We start from the raw sequence: 24,005 nt of genomic DNA, 5'->3' as shown, positions 1-24,005 counted from the left end.
AGGAAAAAGAACTGGATACTGCACAAAAAACCCCCAAAAGTAGATGCTTGATTAGATGAAGTAAAATTTAGATATTTTACAATGAGTATTTGATTTAAGGAAATAGCAAAATAGGTATGGCCCATAAAACTTTCCTATATTTCTCTTCTGCAACACAGAAAAGTATCAGTTTTTGTACATCCCTACTCATACTGCAAGAGGGAATCCTATGAGCTGCAGGAGCAGAGAAAGGAAACAGAACAAGGGTTCCTGTTACAAATCACATCTCCCTCTTTGCTCTGGACACAGGTAAGGAGCCCTTCTGCTCCCTGCATAGCTTGTGTGATGTATGTCCACATGCTGCCCTGCAGAGCCTGATATGGAATAGGACAGAGCTCACTGCTGGATGTCTGGCACATCTCAGCAGTCTCCCTCCTTCTGTGGAATGTCCTAAACTGTCACCCAGGCAGGCCTGAAGGGCAGTGGGGGCATGGCACTGCTTACTTGTGACGTGCTGTCAAATATTCATTTAGGTGGGTCAAGCCAACTTTCTTGGGAACAGCCCGGGAACAGGAGCAGCCTGGGCTGCAGGAGTGCCCTGTGCTGGGCATGCCCAGCTAGTCAGGTGCAGCCAGCTGCGTGCCAGCTGCATGCCAGCTGTGCTGCATGTGCAGCCACACAGCTGGAGCCCAGCCAGCAGCAGCTTGGACGCTGCATCACCCACTGAAGCAGAGATGGCACAGGCATGGCAGAGCTGCCCGTGGGCATGTGGTTAATCCAGCTGGCTGAATGTGCCTGGAAACGGCCAAATGGCTGCGTGCCCCACTGAATCAAGGCTAAAATTTGGTCTCTTTTGTTCAAAAAAACCCTTGGGATTTTTTTTAGAATAACTGCTTTGGGAAACAAATGGCACCCAGACATAAAGTAATAAGCACCTATGACAGGAATAATTACAGTGTTACCAAAAAAAAAAAAAAAACAGAAAGAAGGAGTAAAAAAAAAAAAAAAAAAGCCAAAGTGATCATAATCTTAGGGAAATACACATTTAGCAAGTAAATAATAGGGGTTTCTGAAAGTCTCAAACAATTAACACAAACCGAAACCCTCTGGTGCTCATTCTCAGGAGAGACATTTGAGACAGATGCACCCAAGAGAATGCAACTGATGAAAAGGAAAATATTCCAATCTCCTGGCTAAACAATGTGCTTTGTGTAGATTTATATGAAGTATTTTTAACAGAAAATTAAAATGAATTGATAATTGTTGCACAATGCTCAGATACCAAGGTGATAAGAACATTTTAAACCATCATACCAAACTCCAGAAAATTCAAAGTTAATACTGGTGGACCACATTTAGCAGACCTATTATCCTCATTAGTATTAACAGCAATGTCTAATAGTCATTCTGCGTCTCTGGAAATACTTTCAGAAGTAGCATTGTGAACCTTAACTCAAAGGCAATGTTCATATGAGCCAGATCATTTTATGACTTTAAAGATGAAGTGCTATACACTGCTGTGCTTTTGTTCTAAAGATCCCAAAGAATTAAAATCAAAGAAGATTTTCTAGGTTTTTAACCTTTTCTCCCCTTTTCCTTGTTCTGTTAATATTTTCTACCAAGATCCGAACTCATCTTTCCCAGCACTACATTTACGCATGTTCCTGAGTCACAAACCTACTATCAACTCCAGCCACCTCCAAAGTGAAGGGTGACAAGAAGGGACTACAGTTCACACTAGGAAGTGAAGCACATCTTATTTCATGGAGGCTACATGGCAATGCTACAACATGACCACATTTTTATCCAGCAGCCTGAACGAATGTAGTGTCAGCAGTAACTACAGCAAACCCTCTCCTACAGGCTTTTCTCACATCTTGCTCCACTACACATAGAACAAACAAATTAAAATTTGTATTATTAATTGTTCAGAAAATAAAGGCAACCACACCTTAAGATCTTTAATGTCTTTTCCAAACCAAAGGGATTCAGTTGGATCCAACTGGTGCAGTTTTCCCTTCTGAAAAGGCTGCAATAGAAGACTCTTCCCTTGCCTGTGCAATCAGCAGGCACAGGTGACTGGGCTGACTGGTGCCTTTGAGGTCATCCTCAGCCCACAGATGCTTCCAGCAGCACCTCTCTCAAGTTATAGCTGCCAGATGCAGCCCAGAATCTGGATTACAGACCTTCAATGCAATTATAAATTATTTTTTAACTTAACCATTTGCTACACTCACTGCACTAGGTCACATCTCACTAGCTGCCTTGAAATTTGCTCACCAGTTTCCAGCCAGCCCTGTGCCAGGCTGGTGGAGAGCTGGAAGAGCCCCAAGCCTTGGCTTCACCTCCTTCAGTGCTGCTACACAGCAGACTGGAGAAAGCATTTTGGAGCATGACACCCACATTTCATCAGAGCCCCACTCCCTAAGAATATGTAGATGATACATATGATTATATTAAAAAACAATTACAGATACTTATTTATTTCCTGGAAGCCAGAACACAACTGTATTTTCAAATAGTAAAATCTTCAAGGAAACAACTATCCACCCAAATTTAACTTCAAATGCAGACTCTGCTCTCACAGAAGTCTGTAGGGAAGTTTGGCACTTGTTTCTCCAACAATAAGATCAGACTGCCTGCTTGGATCTCCCAAGTCCCAGAACTCTACATTATGTCATTATTTTATTTTTCAGAAGACTGAGAAATGTGCTAGGCACCTCCCCATATAAATAAAAGGCCATAATCTCAAAAAAAAAAAAACATGGGAGGCTTATCCTGCTTCCACACTGCCTTTTAGGTAGTTTAGGAACTAAGCAGGTGTCTCATATCAAACTTGTGCATGAAGTCAAAATACCCTACTCTCCCTAGTTCTTATATTTATGTTTTCTTGCAGACATGTTGTCAGTTCCATTTTGAAGCATCTTCCCTTGCAGTAGAACAAGATTTTATATATTTACACATGCAAATAAGACTCTGCAGGATGTGATAGGTTATCTCTAGTTTTAGGTATTTTTTCTTGAACTGTTTGCTAAGAAGTTATAGGTACAACACATAATGTGGCAGGTATTAATGGACTGGAACTATATTATTGCAGTGAATGGCAGAGTAAAAAGGTATATAAAACATGAATAAATGTTGGGGCATTTGTCAGTACTTCTCTAACACTACAGAAAATTCAATATTTTTCTTCCACAATTTTCTAACATAATTTTCAATCTGCTATGAATATGTGGGTATAAACTGTGTACATACACAATTTAATACATTACACCTACAGCAGCCAAACAGTCTGTGCAAAGTACTGCCATGTCCTGAAACAAAAACCAGATTGGTTTGTAGCTGAAAAATACTGAATGCAGGCTTTAAAATGGCAGGCAGATTTTAAACAAAGACAATAACTACACAGATAGTAGCCATGTATAAAAGCACTGCTGGCATGACAGCTTAACATGCCAGAGCATTAAATATCCCTGTTAGATAAATATCATCTTCCTACCAGAAATGAGGAGAGGAACATTTTGTTCCTCTTGAGGAACTGCAGAGTCTTACCATGGCCCAGCCTCAGCTCTGGAGTGAAAACCTCTGCCACTGCTTCGGGTTTGAGGGTTGGTTTTTGGAGCTCCTGGAAGAGCCAGGGGCCACCCTCACCAGGGGCCAGCCTTGCAGCAGGCATACTTGACCTCTTCCCATGCAAGAAGATGGCAGGCTGTACAAACCCAGCTATTTTGGAATGTTTGAGGCTGACTGATGTTCTTGGATTGCTCTGATTCATCCCAGCTGTGAGATGTTCACCACGGTGGTGATTTATTCTGATAACTGAACCCTGCTAGAAATATCAGAAGAGGCTTTCTCATTATGCTTACCTGCTTTAACAACAGCTGAAGTTCTTAAGTTCTTCGTTCTTCTGAATCAATTTTTTTTCTTTTTTTTTTTTTTCTTTTCTGTATTTCACCCAATGCTGTGCTGGGAATTGGTTGAATCATATCCTTAACAAAAAAAAAATATATATATTAGGTTGGTTATACAAAAATATCTAAAGGAAAAATGAAACATTTTCAGAGTCATCATTAAAATACTCCTTTTTTTTCTTTCTTTTCAATATTGGCAATCTAACACATGGTCCCTGTCAAGCAATACAAGAAGAAAATTCAGAAAATTCATAGTTTTCAATCTTTGAAGCACATTTGCATACAAAGTGTATCTTTAAGGGAAAATAACTTGGCAGTGTCAGTGGCTGACACAATAGAAGCTTTATCACACTTTTTCTTCATATCTAAAAACATTGACAAACTCTTTAGAATTTAACAGCATTTAAAATTTATGAAATAAAGGCAAAGTTTTAAATGCTTGGGATACCTGGTCCCCTTTTGTTGGGATACTGTATATATTTTCCCTTCATTTCATAATTTTTTTTACTTGAGATAAATGAAAATATGTCATGAGGACTGAGACTCCTGCAAGTACTGGAGCATAAGGTACATATTTCTCTCAGAAGTTAGAGTCATTGTTTGTTAAGCACATGTTTCTGGAACCACAAACACCCCTCCAGTTTTCCTTCTCCAGTGAAAACAGTGATTTTGTGACCAGCAAGACTGCACTGAGAACTCCAAAACACTGATAGGCTTTTGAACTCATATTTAAAATAAAAAAGAAACCCAAACCCACAGCTAAGCCTTTAATTTCTGTACAAAGAGGAGCTGTCCCCAGGAAGACACAATACCTTTTACAGTCAACAATGATAATATGTATACAATCATAAGTATTAAACTAAAAAAAACAGATTTTCATTTCTAAGTTTCAAATACCATACTTGATTATTAATGTTATCATTCTTCTTCTATAAGGAAAACAGTTAAATCCTCTCAGTTATTTTTCACTCTGTTAAAGATAAATCAGAAATCAACATCTTGTACTTAATTTTTGCTTTGAGAACACTACTAAGGAATTAATTTCTCTTTATTCTTATTTATCATTTTGAAATAAAGGCTTGGATGATACCTATCCTATTAAATAGAATCAATAATAAAAAGAAATATTTTAAAAAATATACATTAGACATGTTATATCTGTTTAAAATTATGATAACAAACAATGTAGGAGCTAGAATTACTGGGGATTTTCAGCTTTTGTTAAAAGACAAAAAAAAAAAACCAACAAAAAAACTCCCCAAACAAAAAAAACTATTCTAAGTTTCTCTAATGAATATTTTTGCAAAACTATGAATTCTCCTCTAATTTAAACTTGATTTTTTTTAATCTTGAGGAAAAAATTATTTACCAAGTCCTACTTGTTCATAGTGCTTTTCTGATTTTAGTCAGTATATTGGAGTTTTATGTACTACACAGGCAGATCAATAAACTTGATGGGCCAAATTTGGATTAACAAAACCAAATACAACTCTGCTAAAATGAAATGGATTGTCCCTGCTTACTTCAATGATAAAATTGGCTTTTTATGTTGCATTTAAGAAAAGACAAAATAGAAAAGCTAACAAAGATTTAAATTTGCCATGCTTCATACACTCTTTATCTTAAAAGATCTACTTTTGGTTTTTAATTGTAGCAGTGTTCTGTAAAGAAACACGACCTTACAGGGCATTTGCAGGAATGGAACAGTCTATATATTAAAAGGCAGCAAATGATTCATAACTGCTTAGCGGTCAGGCCTGTGGGGCCATGCTTCCCATGTGAAATTTTTTTCTGCATTGCAAACTCTTACATTAAATTGTGATAAATGAAGAGCGGAGGCTATTCATACAAATCAATGACTTTAGTGTATGTGTCATTAGCCTGAGAGATGCAGGCAGCGGTCACTACTATAAATCATGTGATGATCTGCTGTCTGCGACTCGATGCAAGCAAGCAGATGCATTAGGAAGGTTAAAGAATGAAATTAATCTGTGCATTTCCCTTTCTTTCTTTTTTTTTCCCCTTTAGTCACCTGGTCATACAGAAAGAATTAAAATCACATGACCCAAAGTTAAACTAGCTACAGAACAGTAAGTTGGCTAAGCTAGATGTCACCTTTCAACTTAAAGTTAATTAAATATTAATGGGATTAATTTATTCATCATCACATGAAAAGTAAAATATATAGAATAGGTAAAATCCACCAGTGCTTCTCACACAGGAGTTGATATTATTAATTGCTTTTAATGCAGACTGTGGCACAAGACCACGTGTAAGAGATCAAGCACGCTGCAAAATGTGCTCTGATACTTTTAAGTGCAGCATATTTCTTTCTTCACATTTTATAAATCCAGTGTTTAGTAACCCATGGCCATGCTCTTCATACCAGTAACTTGGAGTGGGTTATGAATATGAGTCAGGTTGAATGTATTACTGATGATGGAATACATTCCCAGATATCTGTGGCTGGGAGTGTTAATGGTGAAAGTGTGCAAAAAGGGTCAGGGACAGTATAAAAGAGATATGGACAATATAATTTTAAAACTGAAATTAATGAATTTGGGAAGGCTATATTTGATATAAATGTTAGGCCAAAGCCTTCAGTCTTTACTCAATACTTATTCAGGCAAAACACCCACCGACTTCAGTGACAGATTTCCTGGGATGAGGACTAAATATGCCCCAGGAGTCAGATTGCCCCTTTCTTTTTTACAGAAGCAGAAATTGGGAAGATCATGCAGGAATCTCAGCCCCTCCTGCATCTGTGTGGACCCTGTGGGGGATTGTACAGGTCTCCTTCTCCTGGCCCCACCACTTCCCCTGTGCAGGCTAACACCACTTAGCAAGGAACAAGTCAGAGCAGAGGCTCTGAGCCAGAGTCAGGACTAAACACTCAACACGCTTCTGTGCAGGGCTGCAGGGCTCCCAAAGTGCAGCAGTGCTTGGGAAGGACTCCAGGATTTGGCCTCTTAGAACCTGTGATGCCTTAGGATTTTAGCTTATGTTTTTCAAATCCTCTACTGCTTTAGGGTATAACTCTAAACTCCATATCGAGTGTTAGTTTCTGTCTTCACATTTTGGTCAGACAAAACAATCCCCATAGGCCTGAAGCTCAAGGACAACCTACAGCCTCAGACCCCCAAAAAAACCTATAAACAAAAATGAATTGTGGGAGGAGCAAACTGGGGGAATATGACTTCATTACCTGAAGCTGTAATTGGAGGATTAACCCCTGATATGTAAATAGACCAAATTTATAATTGTCTGAAAAACTGGTGACCAGCATCCTTTTTGGATGTAGCCCCTTGGGCAGGCTTCATCTGCCCTTAATGTACCTGAAGGCCCTCCATTAAATATATCCACTTCTATTCTCTTAATTCTGTCTGGCCTCTGTTCTTAGGTAAGCCTGAAAAAGGCATCACCTGTCCAGTCTGTAATAGGGAATCCTGAAAAGGGTTTGAGGACTCTGCTTTGAGCCAGAAGTTGACTCTGGGTGCAATCAAGCATGAAAGCAAATTAATGACAGAAGGGGCTGCATTTCAAAGGTGCTTGAAGCAGTCCATGGGCATAAAACAGAGCAGAACACCTTTGTGCTTATGAAGGGCACTATAAATCAATAAAGTATAAGTTAGCCTGGACAGTGATAAGATAAGTATTGCATGTGCTTAATTCACTTAGCTATCCTTCTGAAAAAGATAATACATTCAATGTAGACATATTTCAATTGAATTGATAGTAGATCTGGATTGAGCAAGCCTAGACACTGAATTACCTTTATCCATCCCAGCAAGAATAAGGATGAACTTGCAAGCAAAATCAATGTCAGAAAGGTCTTACTGACTCTTACAACAGCAAACCCACTATCACTTATATTAAGATATACAAAAAATTTTAATAACTATTACAAATGGACATCCATCCTACCAGCATGAAAACTTACAGCAGGTTAAGAACTAATGACATCAATTTAGATTACTAAATTCTTCAAACACAAGGAATAAAAGCACAAAAATGGTTTTATATAATTGCTCAAAAACTACAAAAAATATTATTTAACTAAAGTTGCCAAATAAAGGCGGAAAGAATTGCAGGCAGTGAATTTCAAATGCCTCTGAGTTGATTTCCCCAGTAAAGCCAGTTTCTTGAGTATTGTTCCACTGTCACTTAATTACCATGTTGACTTCATATGTATTTATTTATATTTGATAGCACTAAGTTTAGCACATGCGCATATTTTAATCATACACATATTTTATTTTTCCCACCAGCACTTGGTTCTCCAGTTGATCCCATCTAGTCATTAAAACTGTTATTTTATATCTAGAGCAGTGATTGAAGTCTAATGCAAATAACACACAGAAATTTTGCTCTGGGATCATTTAAATATCCTACACTCTGTATTGTTGCAGCTCAGCTTCTACCAGGTGCCTAAGCTGGGGCTGATCATACTTTGGAGAGGCTGGCCTATGATGCAGGTTGCAGAACTTCATTAGAAACATTTCCTCCTTTCCCAGTGCAAATTCAGTGATTTGAGGAATTCATATCATATTTGGTGCTGAAGTTCTTCCATAAAGTTCTGCTTCTGCCCATTCCTGAAGCAAGGAAGAGCTATATTTTAAACCCCAATAAAGGGAAACATAATGTATAAATATAAGACATAAATACAAGACATGGCTGCCTATTTTAAAATGCAAGTGAATTTTTCAAATGCTTTTCCTATAATTGCTTTTTAGAAAGCAGAAAAGAGTCCTGAAAAAGTTTGGTAGTAACTTGTAAAAGGCACGCCTTGTGACCATCTGAATATGAGACAAAAAAAATTAAAATATCGTGTGGATGAAAATGCTCCTTCCTTTTGGAGCAAATCCATGCTTCCTTTTCAGTGACTAATTCCTGTTTTTTATATCACACGTCACTTTTGAGTAAATGCCAAAAAAAAGAGGCAAAGGCTCTTTACACTCAGTTGGTAGTTTTATACCCTAGGTTTAAATTGCAGGTCGACAGGAAACCTGGGTTTAATTTTTAAGTGTTACATTAAGAAAATAAAATATTTCTTACAAAATCAGCTACTTTACTGGAATGCTTCATGCCATAGCCAGTTTCTTTGCCTGTTTTAGGGACAGCTGGGGACTGTACATCACATCACACGCCCGAGTCAGGCTCCTTTCACAAGCATAGCATGAATCACCTGGTGCCTCGGTATTTCCTCAACACGGCTCTTTCTTTGCAGCTCCTGGACTCCACCAGGCTGGATGGTGATTGCTCTCCTTTCCAATTAGTGCCTTCCAAGGGAAGGCACTCAGAGAATGAGCTCAGCTCCCTGAGCGTGGCCCAGAGGCTCCTGAGCCCTCCCGTGAGTGTCAGGGCTGCTTATGCAAGGGTAGGAGTCAGAGCCAAGCCCTTAACCAGCAATTATGGCTCCCTTAAGTTACAAGGACCCTTCTCAGGGCCAAAAGGGCAAGAACTTGTTGGTGTCCCTTTCCACTGGCTGGGTCTGAAGCTGATGTGCAGGTGCTGCCCTTGCTAAACAAAGGTTTTAGCATCAGGTCACATCCAGAACCTGCACGGCTGCAGGAGGGCAAGGCAGACCCCTGGGCTTGCTCAATCTCCCAATTGCTACACAAAGGACCAAAACACAGGGTCGTGGATAAAAGTGAATAAATGTTTCTAAATTCTTATCTTAAACACACTTAAGCTTAAAGCTATTTAATTGAGGATTTAAAAGCATGTATGCTTTATGAAGCAGGGGCTACCTGCTTCATTCTCTTGCTCTTATTTTTGCTTTTATCCTTTTAGTCTTGAAGAAGCCTAATTAGAAGCTTGAACAGGGCTCTCTCTCCCTGCCCTTAAATCAGTAATTGGCTTCAGTGCAGAGACTGTCAGGAAATTAACACATCACAACATGACAGCTGTTAATTTTTTCTCCTTATTTGTCATATGAATCACTGCTGATTTGCCAGAGTGCATAACAAATTAGTGGTCTGTAATCAGCGGCCTCTCTCCTGTGTGCAGCACCTACTTGTTTTTCCCCTTTTCTCCTGAAGTCCATTACTTCACTGCTTCAGCAGGAATGACTGTTGCTAGGTGTGTCATTGTCAATAAATCAGAATAAGCAGATGCTAAAAGCGCAAGAAGCTCTTTAAACTTTGATGAAGGCTTTTAGTTACATTTTTAAACTTACACTTGGAACTGGATTTTTTTTTTTTTAAATTGTCACTCCCTGGCATAATATACTGTCAAGTCTTTGGGTATCATCTAAAGCTTCTCATCCTTCACAATGTAGAGCTGAAAATGTGATTTGCAAAAATTAAAAGAAGATATTTTCCTGAAGACAATTTTTAAAATAGTAAGGCTTGCTGTGGCCCCCATGTCAATAAATAACAATTAGACACAATGCACAGTGAGCTTTTCCTGTTGCCTTGAGATATATTTACTGCATTTCTGTATAATAAACTCTATTTAATATGAGTCAGCATGCTCCACACACAAACAGAACTATATGCAGAAAAAAAGCCTTCAGTGCAAATATAAACCACAAAATTTGGGGAAAAAAAAAGATAGTTAAATTCTATCATTTCAATGGTGCAATTAAATCTGAGTATTTTTGGCCATCTTTTTTTGTCTAGTTTTAGAAATGATGATGTATGTGAAGAAGGCCATGAGAACAATGTGCAATACTGTGCAAAAGCTGGAACACTTCTTCCTGTATCTCTGAGCTGTGCTGAGAACTGTTGTTCAGTTTAAGAGGTCTGCAATTGGCTGATGTTCTCCTAAAATTGGAAACATTTTGGAAATATGTTCTGGAAATGATGAAGCCTAAATTACCTGATGCATATAACTAAACTGAAAGGACCCATTCTCTATTCAGTATCTTGTGTCTCAGACAAATTAAAGTAAAAACAAGAATGTGATATATTTCTTTAGTAAAAGGACCAAGTACAGACCATGCCTATGTTTCCTAATTTGTACTGAAACATGCTTAGAGCACAATGTCCCCTATACATTTTTTTAGTGCTCATAAAATATTTTTTTTTCATTTCACCTAACCTGAATAAACCACTAAAAATCCAGAACAATGGAAAACAGTGAAACCTATACTCTGAAGTGCTGCACAATCCGTTGTACACATCATACCTTTTCCTCAAGACTCAAGCACTCCACCTTCTACTTTAGAAAGGCATGGGGCAAAAAATAAAAGTATTCTAAGCTTTCTGTAGTAGCTGAAGGCTGGGCATTGCTGAGGAAGTGCTGCTTCGTGGGACTGTGCTGGGAGCATCTTCAGAGCAGAGGCAGGAGGGGATCCCAGCCCTGTGCGGTCACTCCTGCGAGGGGCTGGCCCCGAGCCAGCAGAGCACTCACCTGCCTGGCTTTGAAGGTGAGCAGGGATTTAAGTGGCTCAGACACAAAGTGCTCTGTGTCTTACAGGGCTCCATGCATGTTGTGATGAGTGAGATTTATTTTGTGATGCGCAGACATCACACAATGCACTCCTACTCTGCCTCCATGGCTGCTAGTGAAATTTTCAATGAGCCTACTTGACAATGATCATTTCAACATTTCAACAGCTCTTCTGGAGAATTTCCCCTACAGTTAATTGGTGTTTTATATTTACATGTATGTACAAATATGAAATGGTTGTTAAAATGGTTATTTTGTATACAATGTATGAACCCATCCAAAATTTTGTATAAAGTGTATTAAATGGTTATTTTTATATTATATATATATATATATGTTTTAAAAGTTACTAAAATTGTTATCTTCATGGTATTTATTATTTTTAAAATCTAAGGACACAAATTATTTATCAGTATTACATGTATCTTCTGCTATTATTTCTGTTATATAAAGCAATGAAGGTTTAACTACTTGTACAGCTTAAAAAAGCCCCTTGATATTTACATTCTTAAATACAACTTGAGGGTTTTTTAAAAAAATATAAATTTTAATTTTTTTCAAGAAGAAAAATTAATCCATTTCAGAAATTCTGTTTTGTTATTCAGTCTTGATAAATATCTTCTGTGAGTACAATTTAAATTTTCCATTTGCTCCGTTATGCCTTGGTTTAAAAATACAACCCTAATTTTTTATTTACATTACAGAATCAGTTACCCTGAAAAGACCTGAAATTAGCAATTATGAAGTGCATGCAGTACAGGGCAACTCTCCCAGCCTTTTTGAAATGCCACTACAAAGTGAATCTCCATACTGACTAAAAGGAGTTCCTTGACCTGCTGTAGTACCAAGGCACAGAGGGACTGTCTCAGGCATCCTGAAGTCTTTAATAGGGTGTCTGGAGCAGACAGCCTTTGTGCAGAAAGGTCACCACTGAACACTGTTTACTGAGACTATAAATTACTATTTTTTTTAGCCTAAGCAGATTCTACATGTCAAAAGCAACACTAAGAATACTGTGGTGAACCACTATGTGTTTCAGATTCCAGATTTCAAAAACATCCTTTTCAATAACCATTGAGAAAAAGCCAGAAAAATCAACCAGTAACAAAAACATATAACCACAACAAATCCAAATAACAGAGAAATGCTGAACAACACTGAATTACCTACAGGTTTTCAAACTCCCTGTCATGGAGAAAATAATCGTACAACACCCACCAAATGTTAGGTCACTGTGTAAATGTGCAGCACTCATTTGCTCATCTCACTGCTTTATCAGCACTTCTGGATATATCATCTCCAAAATATGCCATCACTAATTAAAATGCAGAGCAGAGCAAGTATCACTTGAGTCTGGTCAGAAAAGGAAAGGGCTGGCAGGTTACAGACAATGTTGCAGCTGTGTTTTGCTATGCCTTTCTGGTATGGGATTCTCTATATTTAAGGCTGAGATCCCAACATTTCCATTATGTCACTTGGGTTAGCAACACTTGTGTAATTGGTGAAGAACTGAATAGCCAACGTTTATTTGTAATTCATACTGGCTGACTAAATAGCATACTGTGTTGCTATTTAATAAATAAAAAGCAGGGGGATTTGGAGTAGGCTTGGTATTTATTGTTAAACTTCCTTCCTGTCCCAAAGATTTCAGGAGCCTGTTATTAGTGGTCTCCAAATTATAAAACAGTGGATTTGCCAGCAACTATAAATACACAATAAACCAGCATGTACATTTAAATAAAGTGATGAGATATTCTTAAGGGCAATTGACAACAATAGGAAATTTTACTGGGAAGTCTCCAGTCACCACTGTTTCCATTGTTATGCATCCTGTGAGAGATTGCTTCAAAAGTTCTGAAAATCTGCACAAGTTAAAAAAATATAAATAAATTTAGCAAAATATGCCAATAGAAAAGGCTTAAAAGTAGGAATCCTTCCCTAGGGGATGTAGTAAGGGAATAGACAGGAATTATTTTCTATTAATACCCAAAAATTCTGAGAGTCACACCAAAACACTAAAAAGAGTCATTATGCTGATTTACTAAGACAGAGAAACTTATATTCTAGCTCCCTGGGTATCCAGCATGAGGTCTTAAAGAAGCCTTAAGGAATACATGTAATTAGTTCTATGTTCCTTAGCCTCAATTTTTTTTTCCTTTCCCACTCTTAATTTCTAATACTTCCACAATAAATATTTTCAATAAGTTTTATGAAATTATATTTTAATGCTGTTTTTCAGGTAATTTTTTTTAAAAGATGAGTGGGAAGGATTTGAGGTATGATTTTAAGAATCTTTATTGCACAGAAAAAGTCTTCCAGTATGAAAAACAGGGTTTATATCAAGACTTGCTGTGCTAATGCCTAAAATCTCCAGCAATGTTTCTTCACCCTTCTGGAAAAAGTGAGGGTCAGCAGTAAAGGAGGGGAAAAATAAAAAGGATTTAGCCCTTTGTTTGATATCACTCTTTAACAACATTCACCTTTTTTATTAAAGTACTTTGATGGCCATGAGAAATACACCTGCAAAGATATCTCTCTGCTGCCTAGTACAGTGAATTACCATCAGTCTAATCTTATCTAGTGACTACTGGCAATTAGTACCAGGAGAACAAATTAGAAGCTGTTTTGTATATCAGATCATCACAGCATTTCAAAACACCTTTTCTGTTTAACAAACATATCTTATGATATACTGGAATATCTTTAATTACAACACCATATAATTTGTAAAAGTCATATTGTCCATCTGGTTCCCCCAGCTATGGAAGAGTATTTGCAAAATTGTAGAACAGCATTAACACCTATCAGAATGCAAAAGGCTGGCTCAGCCTTCAATTAAAGCAATGATGAATCTTTATTTATTTATTTGTTTATTTATTTATTTATTTATTTCCTTTTTTCTCTTTCTCTCTTTCTTTATCTCTCTTTCACAGGATTTTTAAGACATAATGCAAAATCTCAGCTCTGAGGCCTTCAGTGAGCAAAGCCCATGGAAGGAAACCAAACAGAGGTGAGAAGACTGCAAAAAGGTTGTGTTCAAGTGAAGTCAGTGCAAGGTGGAAGCAGTTTCCAGGGGTGTGGTACCACAACAGCAGCTTTGCTGACATCAGCCCAGGACCTCCTGGATGTCTGATATCCCTGGCAGGGACTGCTGGCAGGGGCAGCTGGGCAAAGGCCATCAGAGCTGAGCAGGTCCTGAGAACTGCTTCTCTCACTGGGCAGAATTAAGAGTAAACTGTGCTGGGAAAAGGAAAATGGCAACTAGCAAAAAGAGGTGGTGCAAATTCCACTGCACATTGGGGTTTAACAGTATCTTGGGAGATTTTTGTTTTAGGACAGAGCGGAATTTGGAGATATGACACTACTAGCATTCCTAAAAATCCTTTCTGTTGAACGTTCCTAGAAGGGATTTACATTACTAGATCTTTAAAAGATCCTATGCAGCTCCAAAACTGACATCTAGATTGTTTTCTAGAAGAATGAGAGCTGCGATGTTGAAATCTAGATCTGAAATTTCCTGGAAATATATTAGCATGTATTTCATAAGACAGGAAGCTGAAAGCAATCTCAAGTAAGTACCTGCATCCCTTCTATCCCAGAAGGTAACTATGAAACTGAGCAGCAAGGGGGCAAAAAAGAAAAAGAGGTACTGCAAAAGTTATTAAGCAGCTTTATAGACCAAAGTAGTCCAGTTTACTTTGGGGAAAATGGTGATTGCTGCATTATTCAGAGAAAATTACTGAGCTTTTTGCTCCACTACAAAAATATCTATATTTCTTGTTTTATACAGAAAAAAAAAAAAAATTGTGCAAGTCCTAAAATCTGAAATCCAATGCTAAAGGATTTACTTTAAGCTACAGAATGCTTAGCTATTAGATGACCTATAAACATTTTTGTTTCATGAGTGAATGTTTAATCTAGCACAATACTGTTCCAAAGGAAACCATTAATAGCAACATTTTGTAGCAGTTGTGTGCATGTCCCCACTGGACCTCTAAATGAAGTCTGCATAAGGACTGTAAAGGTAGTAACCCTGCAGCTACAGCTATAATTATCAGGATTTAATGGTGTTTATGAATGACTTGCTATGAGTCAAAGGATAATAATACGTCTTATTAAAAATTTATTCCAAGTTATTTTTATAAAACTTTACTCATTTACGTGTCACCAATGATTGTTCTTTTAAATGAAACAATAGAACAATAAGGAACATTTAGACTTCAAGAGAAATCCTAGCAGAGGGTCATTATATAATGACTCAGTATAAACAAACAAACAACGCGGAATCTCTGTAACATAGCAATTAAAAATATTAGCCTAAAAGTAAATTAAAAAATACAATAAGCAAACTCAAAAAATATATATCTAAAATAAAGACTTTTTGTGTAACACGGAAATAATGCTAAACTCCAGTTCTGATTCACTAAGATAAATGACCAGAGATTTTTTTAGCAGCTAATGACTAAACATGATCCAAATGGAACTGCAGCCAGATGGCACATGGGATTCATGGAACATAGCTATCAGACCAGCCACAAACCTGAATGAGCTAATGTAGTTCAAGATGCATTAACTAATGATTCCCAGGAAGTAAACATTGCAAATGAAGGAAACCCAAAGAATTTTTAAATTTTTTGACAAACTTAATAACAATATACTCATGAGGGAAAGGAACTCCCTCATTCTAGCTCACAGAAAAGTGAGATGGAGAATCAAGATCCTTTTCCAATTTTTTAACTAGTTACTGGTTTAGATCCAACAGAGCCCATTTAGTCTAGTATTTCTGTACTTTTTTCACTCCAAATTTTAGTCTCCAGCACAATATTTAGACATTACCTAACTTTTAACAACCATGAGTAAGGAATTTTCTTCCAGAAAAGTCTACATGTTGCATTGTTTTAGCCCATGGGTAGGAGAGACAGTCCCATTTAAAGACTAGAAAACAACTATCAGGACTTCTTCACCCTGTACATATCTACCATTCATATAACATCCAGGGAATTTAAAACTCACAGGAAAATGAAATATATTGATTATTCAAAAATATTCACTGATGGCTTTGTGTTGTCATCTCTTTAAGACTAACTTCCTAAAGAGCTGCTAATGAAACTCCGAGCCTTAGTCAATAGAGTGAGCTGGGAGTTCTGCTGTGCTTTCTCTAATTGTCTATCTTAGCCCACCAGCTCAGTACAACACATAACTGATTCAGCCTGTCTTAATATTTTGGATTTCACACTGGAACAAAGAGGTTTAAGAATCAGCATTGCTTTAATAGGGACTGGTGAGGACACACCAGAAAATGATTAAGGGATATGGGGAGAGAGGCAGCAGGTGCAGTGAAAGGAGAAGCAGTAAAAGGCAGAAGCAGTGAACTGTTACCCAATAGATGCCGGTAGAAGTACGAACACTCATTTTTACTTGACAAATATTTAAGTGCTTATGATTAAAACATGCTTTTAAAAACACTGTTATGAGAATGAAAATCTGAAAAAAAGACAAAAATACACTCCAATCAAAAATAGTTTCAGCATAAATGAATAACTGGAGACTTTTTAAACTTGTCACTCAGTTCTGATACTTAGCTAACCCTCAAAGACATGTTGTTGTAAAGGTTAATTAATTAAAGTGCACAGAAATTATTATTTGAGAGCTTCTAGGTAAGTGCAAAGTACTGTTACTATAGGTTAATATTTTGCTCTTGGGGCACAGCCATGCTTGACACCAATGTACATTACATTCTGAGACAAACAGTTTCAAAGCTCAGGGCCTTAGCCCTCTTCTGCTGAAGTAAATGGGAATCATTCTGTGGGTGTTCAAGACCTTTGGATTAGCTCTGAGGATACAGCTGTGTGGTATAAAGCCATCTCCTAGATCCATTAGCATGTGCCTCTGGCTCAAGACAGCTAATCTGTTTTCCTTCTCAGGCAAGCTAATTAGATCAGCAGATAGAGCATAAAGCCTTTGACTCTTCAGAGAAATGCCACTGCTCTGGAGAGGAGAGAGTACAGGGAACACAGGGATGAGCACAGGAAACCTGGGGTGAGGTATGATGCATAACCAAGAAAATATCCAAGAAGGCTGAGATCAGCCATCGTTTCTTTCTCTCTGCCACCCAGCAACAGCTGCAATTAGCAGAAACAATTAAACTAATTTCCTCATTACATGGAACAAGACAGTCTAGGCTTTCTCTTTGAAGCCTATTAGACTCTAGAACTTCCCCTTTATAATACAAAATATCCCACACTTAGGGCTTCATCTGTTTGATGAGGGACTCTGAGATGTGAAGGGATGAAAAGCAATGGAAAGTTCCTTTGGAACCGAGTTCAGTTCTGTTAAGGTTAAATCTAATTTAATTGACCATATAATTTAAAAAGTTATGATTTAAGTGCCTTGGACAGGAACCTTTATTATTTTATACTTGAACAAATAAATAACTTCAGAGTTGAATTTGAAGTCAGGTCTCAAAATTTAGGATTGCTTGGACTTAACTATTTCACACTCACAAAAACTTATTTGCGTAGTTTAACTAGTACAACAAAGTTTTTTCTCATAACTGCTGTAATAACAATGATGCACAAAGTAAAACCTTAAGTGGAAGGTGTGAACAATAAAATTATGGTCCCTTTCATGGTAGCAGGGATTGTTTTACCTGGTGCAGCACACAGTAAGTTCATCTACTGAATAAGATCCTGGGCTAGAATTTGCCAAAGCCTGGGGACCTGATGTTCTCCATCCATTTCCTCTTTAAATCCTGCAAATGGGCAGCGCTGGCATTCTGTTAAAAAAGAACAGAAAGGAATTATCTATAAAACTGTTTATTTGAGTAATATTTGAAAATAATTATAAGTATTTTATATTTTCTTTTCCATCACTTAAGAAAAAATCATGAGGAGCTGCCTGATGCCTCAGGTATAATTGTCCAAGAAAAATCAGTCTGGTTCAGGTGAAAATGTAAAATAAAAGTCAACAGTCTTTTCCCAGCTATTGTGTAAAACCACCTTATCAATTAGTAAGAATTAATAGGAATTGTAAGAATTAAAAGACTGATTTGGAAATAGAGATGCAAAACCATTCTTTTCCAACAACCAAGATTACATGTGATACACTGGTAAAAACAAAATGCAGACAACTTCCTTCAACATGACATCACATAGTATTTTAAAATAAATTTGCATACAAAATATTTTTCCAGACATTAAAATAGAAATTTGCTAATAATAATGCAATTATTGAAAGACTTATATGCATTGAAATTATTATTGAAATAAGGGCAGTTTTAAAATTTCAATTTAGGACAATAGTTGTTTAAAATAAAATAATTTCCCTGTAACACTTATGGGGATATATTTCTTTTTAGTTTTTGCATTTAAGTTCATCTTACTAATAATTCTTTTTTTCTCACCTCCTCTCCTTCACTAAATGATGTTCAAAGTAAAAGAAAGGATGTTTGCCCTCTTATTCTTTCTATCCAGAACAGAGCCTCCTCTGCCCTCCATCACATCTCTGTAGGACGAGGGAAATTCAGCAGAAACAAAGACCAGGAGTGAAGGCATTCATCCACATAGATTTACATTCTAACTGTAGAAATATTTTATGGTTTTAATTTAGACACCACAATTTTTTTTGGTCTCTTCCATTCAATGCTGCCATCTCTGCTTCCCTTTACACCTGTATGTTTATTCCTCTTTGAAGGTTCCATGACTCATAACAGCAAATAGAAAACATTTTTTTCTATAAGATTTCCATCTTCTAAAACAAGCAGCTTGGCACAACTGTATGGGCGACGTGTGCAAATTTGCATACACTCTATATGTTGTTTTTCCTTCCAGTATTTTCTATATTTGTTAAATACAGATGTACAACAGAAAAAAGAAAATACAAAATATTGCAATATATTATAAACTTGCCTTTAAGAATTGAATCATTACTTAATAATACTTGAAGTATACATTAAATTTAAATTATATCTTACATCTGTCAGAAGAGAAAGACTACCTAGATGTTTATGGGCACAAAGTCTCCAGGGAGTGTCACAAATTCACTTGATGGCCATAAGTAATTAATTTTCCATTTGGATCTCTGATTTAGCTGAAGGATGTGTAAAAGCACATGCAGACAGGCAGTCAGGAATGGAGAGTTCTTTACTGACTGTGCATCTGAGCACCTTCTCACTCACTGTGTATTCTAAAAACTGCAGTGAGATGTGCCGTGCTGAAGAAATAGGCACATGGTGCTGGTGTTTCTTATGGTCATGTTCAAAAACTGGACACAGAAAGTCTTTCTGTTTTAGACAAATCTTTCTTATTTTCTTCATCTATGAGCACTGGCAGCTCAGCCACACAGATCTGATTTCTTTTTAAGAAAGAGAATCCCTAAGTATTTTTGTACAGGTCTGTGTTCCTGGGAAACACACAATTGGATTGTATGCCAACCATTTTTGGTTTTGCATTGTAAATACTTATAAACATGGTACCAGGGCCACTTGGTTAATTTCTTATATAAATTATTCTTGTGATCTTGTTTTCAACATATTTTTGTGAATTTTCATAAAATTTTCCTTGCTTCTCTCTCTCTAAAATTTTCCTAAAATATCTTCACTGCAGTTTCAAGGTACACAATTAATAGTCAATTTATAATTTTGAAATTATGAATAAAAATTATATTTGAAAACAAAATATTTTCTATCTTAAAATTAATAAGTTCATTCTATTTTCGTATTTCAAAAATTAGCTTTTTACAACAAATTCTTCATCTTGTTTTAGATTGAGTCTCTTTTCAAATTTTTCATTTCAGCTGTTCATTTGTTCTGCATTTCCCTTTGTACCCAATTGCCATATAATTCCATTTCTATCACTCAATTCCCCATGTGTTCTTTCCTAGATGGGTACATATTGTCTCTGGCTGGCTCAATGGAGGCACACCTGAATCCAGCTCTTCTCACACCGAGGGTTTGTCTGTTAAAACCTCTCCCTGAAGCAACACCCAGAGGACCAAATGTTTGGTGAAAAGCAGAAAAGAGCAGTGTTTACTTGAGAAGATTCCCCCAGTTTGCCTTCTCCAGAGCTTGTGAAGCAGAGACCTCACACAAATTTTTCAATGGAGCTCCCAGCAGATGTTACACGAGGACACACAGATCTTCTGGATTAGACCCCGGGCACAAAGCACAAGGTTTGGAGGGCTGGAGTTGCTAAAACCATGAAGAGGAGAGGTTTATGTTACATTCATCCACCTCCTCCTGCTCACCTTGAGCCTTGACATGAGCAGGTGCTGACTGGAAACCTTGAGCCTTTTCAACCTGTCCCTGGCTATTTCAGCCCTGGAAAGTGCTCATTTGTTAAATGCTGCTTATCAGGGACTAGACAGCACTACAAAGCCCAATATCCAAGCAAGATGAAGGCAGAGAAATTCTCCAAGTGCTCCAATGGTGTCAGTAACTATTTTCTCTTAGGGGGAACTAAGCAATTTGCTGGGTTTATATCCACTTCACACCCCTAGACAGGCAGGTGCCATGAAACTCTTACCTATTTGACTGAGCCATCTCTCTGTGGAAAGAGAGAAATCTCTGTCTTTTATCTATGCATTATTTCTATTCTGTGTAGTGCTGGATCATGAGAAACTGATCTGTCCTACACTGTAAGGTTTTGCTTTAAGGTCGTGCCTGTCTCTCTGATTCAGAGCTTGCTTTGAAGCAGATTTTATTTGGAGATGTTCACCTTGTGTTTGATTCCACTTAATTTTCTCCAATGTTGGCAGCCCTGTGTTGAGAGAATAAAAAAATAAAAAAAAATCAGCCATGCATTAATTTGAGACAAATCAAAATGGAAAAGGCAACACAATCTTGGCTTTGTCAGTCTTCTTTTTATAGGTGCTCTGTTTGCTCTGTGACTGTTCACTGTGGCATTAACTTGTCTATAAAATAGGGATAATTACATTTTCTTCCTTGATAAAGTGATCTACAGTTTGGATTGCTAGGGTACGTAAGTTATGCATTTTTAATAATGAGGGGATAAACCTGTACACATTTCAAGCTTCTTAAGAATTAATGTATCTGTAATAATATAAATTGTTAGGGCCTAAAGCTGAAAGCAGTTATGGATGTTTTTAATGTATTTTTTTTGAAGTTCAATACCAAGTGTCACAAGGCATTACATGTTTCCTGTTTGCAATCAAGTAAAATATTAGAAAATTTAAGAAAAAATAAAAAACAAATAAACTCAAAACCCATTCTGAAGGAAAAAAATCTTATTACATGATTTTCTTGCAATGCAGATTATGGGTCAACTCATAGTTAATATTATTTCTATGAAGGCAAATGTCCTCTGCTCTACAGAAAGAATAAAGGCTCTATTCATGAAAATGTTAGAGTGAGATTGTATCTGAACAACAAAGATATTTTTAAAGCAATAAAATATTAAACAGATGCCAGTGTTTTCTTAGATACATAAATGGCCTGATATGGAAGACAGTCAGGTAATAGCTTTGAGCTGTGAATGTTTGCAACAAAATGTGTAGTCATATAAATCTCACTTGGATTGCATTGCACTAGAAAATCAAAATGCAGAACAGGCCTGTTGAAAGAACTGTTAAAGTTCACAAATCTTTTCAGAAACCTAAGATTGAGTTAATGTAGGCTGATTTATTAATTTAATTTCAAATTCTGCACAATTCTGATTTTTGAGAGGTTTATGATTTAAAGAAGCACATAAATTAATGTCACAAATGTTAAAAAAAAAAAAAAAGTTTTTAAAACCAATTCAGATCCCAAACTCATGTCAAAGTGTTGCAAGTTCTTTTTAAGGAGATCTGGTAATATAAAACTGACACATTTTTCCTATTTCTGGAGTAATTTCTGTGGCCAAATTGTTTCTACTCATTAAATATTTCAAATACATACAGAAAGCAAGAAACCCATGGGCCAAAACTCAAGATGCCTAGAACCTAAATTTGTGTAGGTATTAAGACATCACAGTTCCTTTGCCTCTGATGGTAGGAAGAAATTTTCCACTGTGAGGGTGGAAACAGATTTCCCAGGAGGCTGAGGATGCTCCAAGCCAGCCACTGCTCAGGGCCAGGTTGGATAAGACTTTCAGCAGCCTGGTCTGGTGGGAGATGTCCCTGCCCATGGCAGGAGGGTTGGGATTAGGTGATTTTTAAGGTCTATTCCATGCCCTTACCCTTCTGTAATTCCATGATTTTTCACCTCCTGGTAAGGTAGATGTGGTCAGCAGGCACATGTTCACAACCAGGTGTAGGAAATAACAATCACAACTCCCCTGCCAGCTTCTAAATGACTCCACGATCCAGCAAATTCACTCAGGATCTCAGAGCAGGCTGGTCTTCTCACTTCATGCCTCTATGTGCTACCAGGAAAAACAAAATGGGATCTGAGAAGAAGAAGAAGACAAAAAGCTGCTCAGTGCAGGCCATTCATCTGCAAAATGCCAAGTGTCCCACAACACTCAGCTTCCATCAGCTGCAGCACTCCAGGGTGCTACACACTCATGGATCTGCTTCAGGATACAGCACAGAATCACAGAACATCCTGGGTGGGCAGAGCCACAGGGATCATGGATCCAGCCCCTGTCCCTGCAGATCCCCAGCATCCCCCCTGTCCATCCCTGGTGTCCAAATGCTCCTGGAGCTGCGGCAGCCTCGGGGCTGTGCCCATTCCCTGGGCAGCCTGGGCAGTGCCAGCACCTCTGGGGAAGAGCCTTTTTCTAGCATCCAACCTAACCCAGGCCATTCCCTCAGGTCCTATCACTGGGCACCAATTTTTTCTGTGTCATGACCTTTTTTCCCTGAATGGTGCCTAAAATAGGTTTTCCCAGAATGTTTCTTTTCTGTTTCAAAGTGATTTGGCTCCTCTCTCTTTTTGAAAGTTTTGCTAATAACCCCCTGAAGATTTCCTCATCTCTCTGATTTGTGAATGGAGTAATATGGGATCTCTGTGGATAGAGATTTCTGAAAAAGAAAAGGGGCTGCTTAGGATGCTATGACTCCTTATCAAGTATGTAGCAGAAATTATTTTAGAGGACCATTTAATTCTGCACTTAGGTGTTTCTCATTATCAGGCTCTCTAGCACATGGATTAGTAGCAATTCTACTGTTCAGAGTTTTTGTCATTAACAGCATCCCACCTCCAGCAACCTCTGCTAGTCAATAATAACAGCTTGTTTAAAAATAGCAGCATCAACTTGTTTGCACTGTTATTATCTGTGCACGGTTTATTTCCCCACAAGACTCTGGGATGGTGCATAACCTGCTCTCTGGGTCCTCTTTCACTCTTTTTTCAAAGCATTTTTTTTAAGATCAGGAGAGAAGACAGACATAGTTTTAGCAAATACTAGTAATGTAATTGCAATGCTGTTACAGTCCCCAAAAGTAAAATACTGCAGTTAGAAGGAGCTGTATATTCATTAGTCAATAAAGTATTACCACACAATTTATTGAATTGTAACCCTATTTTTCCTTGATGAAGATGTTATGCAGCTTTCATTTTCATATAAATCTCAGTGATTAATTTAGCATTCAGAGCTGGAATAAGAAAGTCAGGCCAAATTCCAATCCAGCCTTCCAGCATCATGTCCTCTCTTCTCACTTCAGACTTACACTCAGACACTCAATTTTATTATAACACAGTTTAAAAATTAAATCTTGATATGAATGGTGGATTTTCTAGGGCTGTATCTTCCCTACATGCCACTAATTCATTGTCTTTAT

General features: G+C 37.4%; 1 long non-coding RNA gene across 1 annotated transcript; it reads right to left on the bottom strand.

Annotated features, from left to right (window-relative positions):
- Nucleotides 1-666: 666 nt before the first annotated feature.
- LOC116184044 (uncharacterized) lies at nt 667-22,592 on the bottom strand. The gene is made up of 4 exons (XR_004148768.2): nt 22,460-22,592; nt 20,999-21,040; nt 17,935-18,060; nt 667-3,968 (listed from the first exon to the last, which is right to left on the bottom strand). It is a non-coding gene; the product is annotated as an uncharacterized LOC116184044 (long non-coding RNA).
- Nucleotides 22,593-24,005: the final 1,413 nt, after the last annotated feature.

The sequence above is a fragment of the Lonchura striata genome, chromosome 11 (assembly GCF_050655825.1).
Source record: "Lonchura striata isolate lonStrDom1 chromosome 11, ASM5065582v1, whole genome shotgun sequence".
Taxonomy (NCBI): Eukaryota; Metazoa; Chordata; class Aves; order Passeriformes; family Estrildidae; genus Lonchura; species Lonchura striata.
The sequence above is the reverse complement of the archived record's forward strand: the minus strand, read 5'-3'. Positions and strand labels throughout refer to the sequence as shown.